The sequence below is a fragment of the Apium graveolens genome, chromosome 6, assembly GCF_009905375.1.
Source record: "Apium graveolens cultivar Ventura chromosome 6, ASM990537v1, whole genome shotgun sequence".
Lineage (NCBI taxonomy): Eukaryota > Viridiplantae > Streptophyta > Magnoliopsida > Apiales > Apiaceae > Apium > Apium graveolens.
In genome coordinates this window covers 98350611-98356837 of record NC_133652.1, presented here as the reverse complement: position 1 = coordinate 98356837, position 6227 = coordinate 98350611, and the positions used below count along the sequence as shown (strand labels likewise).

Here is a 6227-nt window from a genome sequence, read left to right as displayed (position 1 = left end):
AAGTTCATTGACTCAGATATTTTACTTAGTTGTTTCTTGGTTTCTTTTTCAGGTACTCTAGAGAGCGTGTATGCAAACGCGTTCTCAACTTCGAAAGAGAACACTGAAAAAAGCAGAGGAAAAGGTTCAAGAAGAAATCTTAGTTGAGAAAGAAGAGGAAGCTCTTGTTGCAATGGGTGAACTAGAAGTAAATACAAAGGATTTGATGGACTATTCTCAACCGAAGATCAATGATATTCAGTCTAGCATTGTCCGACAAGCCATCGCGGCTAACACTTTTGAAATTAAAGCTAGCACGATTCAGATGATACAGAATTCGGTTCAGCTTGGTGGTTCTCCAACAGAATATCCCAACATGTATATTACAGATTTCATTGAGATTTGCGACACTTTCAAATTCAACAATGTTACTAAAGATGCTATTAAGCTAATGCTTTTCCCATTTTCTCTAAGGGATAAAGCTAAGAGCTGGTTACATTCTCTACCACCTGGCTCTATCACCAAATGGGAAGAACTCGCTCAAAAATTCCTTACTAAGTTCTTTCCTATGGCGAAGATAGCTGTAATCAGTAATGCTCTTACTCAATTTACGCAGCAGTCTGGAGAGTCTTTGTGTGAGGCTTGGGAGCGATATAAGCAGATGCTTAGGAAGTGTCCTCACCATGGGATGCCTGACTGGATGGTCATTAACTGCTTCTATAACAGTTTGGGTGCAACTTCTAGACCCATGCTTGATGCAGCATTTGGTAGAGCCTTGTGGGCTAAAAGCTACGACGAAGCTTACGAATTGATTGAATTGATTGATGCTAATGAATAACAGAATCCTTCTCAGAGACTAACTCAAGGCAAGGTAGCATGAATTTTGGAGATAGATGCAGCTACTGCTATAGCTGCTCAGCTTAAGGCTTTGTCAATGAAGGTGAATTATTTGGCTAATTATGGAGTTAATCAGATCACTAGTGTTTATGAGCTTTATGTTGGTTCCCATGAGATGGAGTAGTGTGCTATTTCTAGTGAATCAGCTCAGTTCGTGAGCAACTTTAAGAGGTCGCAGCAACCAGTTCCAGCCACCTATCATCCCAAAAACCGCAATCATCCTAACTTCAGCTAGAGTAATACTTAGAACGGTACAACAGCCTTATCAGCAGTATCCAACAAAACAATACAACCCTCCTGGTTTTCAGCAACCACAATATACACCAAGACAACAACTTCAGCTGCAACAATCTAATGAAAAATATGAATTGGAGGAGTTGAGGCTCATGTGTAAGAGCCAAGCGATGTCTATCAAGACCTTGGAGAATCAAATTGGGTAGATTATCAATGCCTTGCTGAATCGTCAACCTGGCTCACTACCTAGTGACACAGAAGTTCCAGGAAAGAAGGAAGCTAAAGAGCAGGTTAAGGCAATCACATTGAGGTCTGGGAAGGTTGCAAATCCCAAAAATCTCAAGTTTCGGAAGATGAAGCTGTAGGTGAGGAAGAAGTGCAGAAGGAAGCAGAAGTGGAACCAAGGAAGACTACTGTGGAACACACTCCTCTTGAGGGTAATACAGGGGAGAAGGAAGACTACTGTGGAACACACTCCTCTTGAGGGTAATACAGGGGAGAAACAGATCTATCATCCACCTCCTTTTTCTAAGAGGCTGCAGAAGAAAAAGCTGGATAAGAAGTTTGAGAAGTTTCTAGAGGTGTTCAAGAAATTCATATCAATATACATTTCGCTGAAGCTCTTGAACAGATGCCTAGTTATGCGAAGTTTATGAAATGTATTCTTTTGGAAAGTGAATCTTGATGACTTAAAGACCGTTGCTCTCATGGAGGAGTGCAGTGCTGTGCTGCAATAGAAGTTGCCTCCAAAGCTTAAAGATCCTGGAAGCTTCACTATTCCTTGCATTATCGGAAACTTATCATTCGACTAGTGTTTATGTGATTCGGGAGCTAGCATCAGTCTGATGCCCTTGTATGTCTTCAAAAAGTTGGATTTACCTTATCCGAATCCTACTTATATGTCCTTGCAGTTGGTCGATCGCTCTATTACATATCCACGTGGTATTGTGGAGGATGTCTTGGTCAAAGTAGATAAACTCATCTTTTCTGCTGATTTTGTAATTTTTGATTTCGAGGAGGATAAGAAGATTCCCATAATCTTGGAAGGCCATTCTTGGCTACTGGTCGAACCTTGATAGATGTGTAGAAGGGTAAGCTTACCAAGCGAGTACTGGATTAGGATGTGACTTTTAATGTATTCAATGCCATGAAATTCCGGACTGAAAACGAGGAGTGCTTAAAAGTGGAATTGGCCGATTCTGTGGTTACTTCAGAACATGATCAAATGCTAAGGTCTGATGCCTTAGAGAAGGCCTTATTGGGGAAATCAGATGCGAAGATGACGAAGGTGATAAGCAGTTGCAATATTTGAATGCTTCTCCTTAGAAGAGAAGGCTGGATATGCCTTTTGAATCTCTTGAAATGTCAGAATTGAAAAGTGCTGAGGGGCGACTCAAGCCTTCTATTGAGGAAGCTTCTACACTTGAGCTTAAGCCATTGCCTAAACACTGGAGGTATGCTTTTTTAGGTGATGCATCTACTTTGCATGTTACTATTGCATCTGACCTTTCAGGTAGTGATGAGGAAAAGCTCTTGAGAATTCTGAGAGAGTTCAAATCGGCAATTGGATGGACTATAGCAGATATCAAGGGAATTAACCCTTCTTATTACATGCATAAAATTCTGGTAGAGGAAGGTAGCAAGCCTACTGTAGAGCAACAAAGGAGGTTGAATCCGATAATGAAAGAGGTTGTGAAGAAGGAAATTCTCAAGTGGCTAGATGCAAGGATCATTTACCCTATTTCTGATAGTTCGTGGGTGAGTCCAGTTTAGTGTGTGCCGAAGAAAAGAGGCATCACAGTTGTTGGTAATGAGAAGAATGAGCTCATCCCTACTCAAACAGTCACATGGTGGAGAGTTTGCATGGATTACAGGAAGCTAAATAAAGCCACAAGGAAGGATCACTTCCCTCTTCCTTTTATTGATCAGATGTTGGACAGGTTGGTTGGGCATGAGTACTACTGTCTTCTGGATGGTAATTTAGGTTATAATCAGATTTGCATCGCTCTAGAAGATCAGGAAAATACTACCTTCACTTGTCTGTTTGGTACTTTTGCCTTCAGAAGAGTTTCTTTTGGGTTGTGTGGAGCACCTGCCATATTTCAGAGATTCATGATGGCTATCTTCTCTGATATGATTGGCCAGAATGTGGAGGTGTTCATGGATGATTTCTCTATGTTCGGTGATTCTTTTGACGAGTGCTTACAAAATTTTGGCACCATTCTTAAAAGGTGTATTGAGAGCAATCTGTTTCTTAACTGGGAAAAATGTCACTTTATGGTGCGATAGGGCATTATTCTTGGGCACAAGGTCTCAAGTAAAGGTCTTGAGGTGGATAAAGCCAAGGTGGGGGTCATTGAAAACCATCATCTACCAATTTCTGTTAAGGGAGTCCTCAGCTTTCTTGGTCATGCGGGTTTCTATAGGCGATTCATCAAGGACTTTTCTAAAATCTCTAAAGACGAGTGTCTTTCTACTTTTGAAATCTTAAAGAAGAATTTAATCACGGCACCTGTCATAACTGCACCTGATTGGAATGAGCCTTTTGAGATGATGTGCGATGCGAGTGACTATGCAGTTGGAGTAGTTCTTGGGCAGAGAAAGAATAACATATTTCATGTGGTCTATTATGCTAGTAAGACCCTCAATGGTGCTCAACTGAACTATACTACTACTGAAAAAGAATTCTTAGCCATTGTCTACGGTTTTGAGAAGTTTCGATCTTATTTTCTTGGGACAAAGGTGACAGTTTTCACTGATCACGCTGCAATTCGCTATCTCATTTTCGAAGAAGAACTCGAAGCCTAGATTGATTCGATGGGTTCTTTTACTTCAGGAATTTGAGTTAGAGATCAAGGACAGGAAAGGTACTGAGAATCAAGTCGTTGATCATCTCTCTCATTTGGAAGATCCAAGTGCAACTTCACAGGACAAGACATTGATAAATGAGTCTTTTCCCAATGAGAAATTTGTTTGGGGTGTAAGGCGAAGAACCATGGTTCACAGATATTATGAGCTACCTTGTGAGCAATATTATGCCTCCAGACTTGTCTTCTGCTCAAAGGAAGAAGTTTCTTCATGAGGTGGAGTGGTACATGTGGGATGAGCCATTTTTGTTTAGGCAAGGAGCTGACTAAATCATCAGGAGATGTATTCCGTACAGCAAAATGGGGGGGGGGGGATCTTGCGAGACTGTCATTCGACTATTTATAGAGGCCACTATGGTAGAGAAAAGACAGCAGCTCGTATCCTTCAAGTGGGATTCTTCTGGCCTACATTATTTAAGGATGCGCATCAGTTTGTTTTGAAGTATGATAGATGCCAGCGTGTGGGTAATATGTCCAAGAGGGATAAGATGCCTCTTAATGTGCTTCTCGAGGTTGAAGTCTTCGACATATGGTGAATTAACTTCATGGGGCCATTTGTCTCATCTTTCAATAATTATATATCTTTTTGGCGGTTCATTATGTGTTGAAATGGGTTGAAGTCAAGGCTTTGCCAAAAAATGATGCGAAGGTAGTTCTAAATTTTCTTCATAAGCAGATATTCACAAAATTTGGGACTCCAAGCTTCATAATCAGTGACGAGGGATCGCATTTCTGCAATCGCAAATTCACTGCTATTATGCAAAGATATAATATGAATCATCGCATTACTACTACCTACCATCCACAAACTAATGGTCAAGATGAAGTATCTAACAGAGAGATCAAACGCATTTTAGAGAAAGTTGTGTGTCCATCAAGAAAGGATTGGTCTTTGACGCTTGATGAAGCTGTTTGGGCATATCGAACAGCATACAAGACTCCGCTAAGTATGTCACCGTATCAGCTGGTTAATGGTAATGGATGTCATTTACCGGTGGAGCTAGAGCACAAAGCATATTGGGCTTTGAAGAAGTTAAACCTTGATATGGATGCAGCTGGTAAGAAGAGAATGCTTCAATTTAATGAACTCAACGAGTTCCGACTTCAAGCGTATGAAAACAATAAAATGTATAAGGAGAAAGTCAAGAGGTGGCATGATAGGGGTCTAGTGCTCAAATCATTTATGTCGGGGCAACAAGTTCTCTTTTTTAACTCTCGTCTCCATCTTTTTCCTAGAAAATTGAAGTCGAGGTGGTCAGGGCGTTTCATAATCAAAATTGTGTTTCCACATGGACCGGTGGAGATTTTTGAGAATGATCTGAGCCAAGCATTCAAAGTAAATGGACAACGATTGAAGCATTACTATGGGGATACGGAAAACCGCGAGATAGTGCCGTTTTATTGACCATTTGATCTCAGGAATTCTACGTCAAGCTAACGATGTAAAGCAAGCGCTTCTTGGGAGGGAATCCAAGTTTGTTGTACATTAGTAGATAGAGGAAGAAGAAAAGAAGGAGAAAAACACAAAAAATCAGAAAAAGAAAAAAAATTCAGTGACAACTCTAGAAGCACGGCGTGCCCGCGCTGAGGAGCGGGGTGGCTGCGTTGAAACACCAGTAGGTGTGCGCGCCTGTGCTAGTATGCGGAGCGGCCGCGGTGGTTTTCCAAGAGCACGGTGCGCCTGTGCTGCCAGACGGGGGGGCCGCGCGACATCCCTGTAGTCAGAAAAAAAAGAAACAGAAAATCGGGACTTTGAATACAAAATCAATTCCTACCCGAATTTCCCTCCTCCACTTCCCATAATTTCTATTCCAAATCAATTCCATTACCCCATTACTCCTATTAATCCCATTTCTTTTCCCTAACTAATTCTCTCCCATATTCCTATATAGACACAAACTTATACACAAACTTCTCCATCACTTCTCAAATTCTCAAAAACACAAATCTCTCTTATACACTTCTATTCACTCAAACTTATTCACTTTCAATGGCACCCAAAAGACATTAAACCCAAGTTAGCAGCAGCACCACCGATTCTTCGAGTGTGGGTGGTGTGAGGCCTAGGTTTTCAACTCTGGAGGCTGAGGCGGAATATGCGAGGCTTCTTTCGAAGCCCATAGCCAAGGAGCGAGGTTTTCTGCCATTGGGGAGGGGTGGTAAGTTGTTGGAGATGATTGTGGAGATGGGTTGGATTGCGTTTTGTGAGGCACCCGCTGCGGTACCTATGAGTGTGGTTCGCGAGTTTTG

The 6227-nt window shown here is 41.5% G+C and overlaps 1 non-coding gene across 1 annotated transcript; it reads right to left on the bottom strand.

Moving 5' to 3' along the window:
* Positions 1-562: 562 nt before the first annotated feature.
* On the bottom strand, positions 563-669 carry LOC141669036 (small nucleolar RNA R71). Its single transcript, XR_012553337.1, has one exon. It is a non-coding gene; the product is annotated as a small nucleolar RNA R71 (small nucleolar RNA).
* Between the last annotated feature and the right edge of the window lie 5558 nt (positions 670-6227).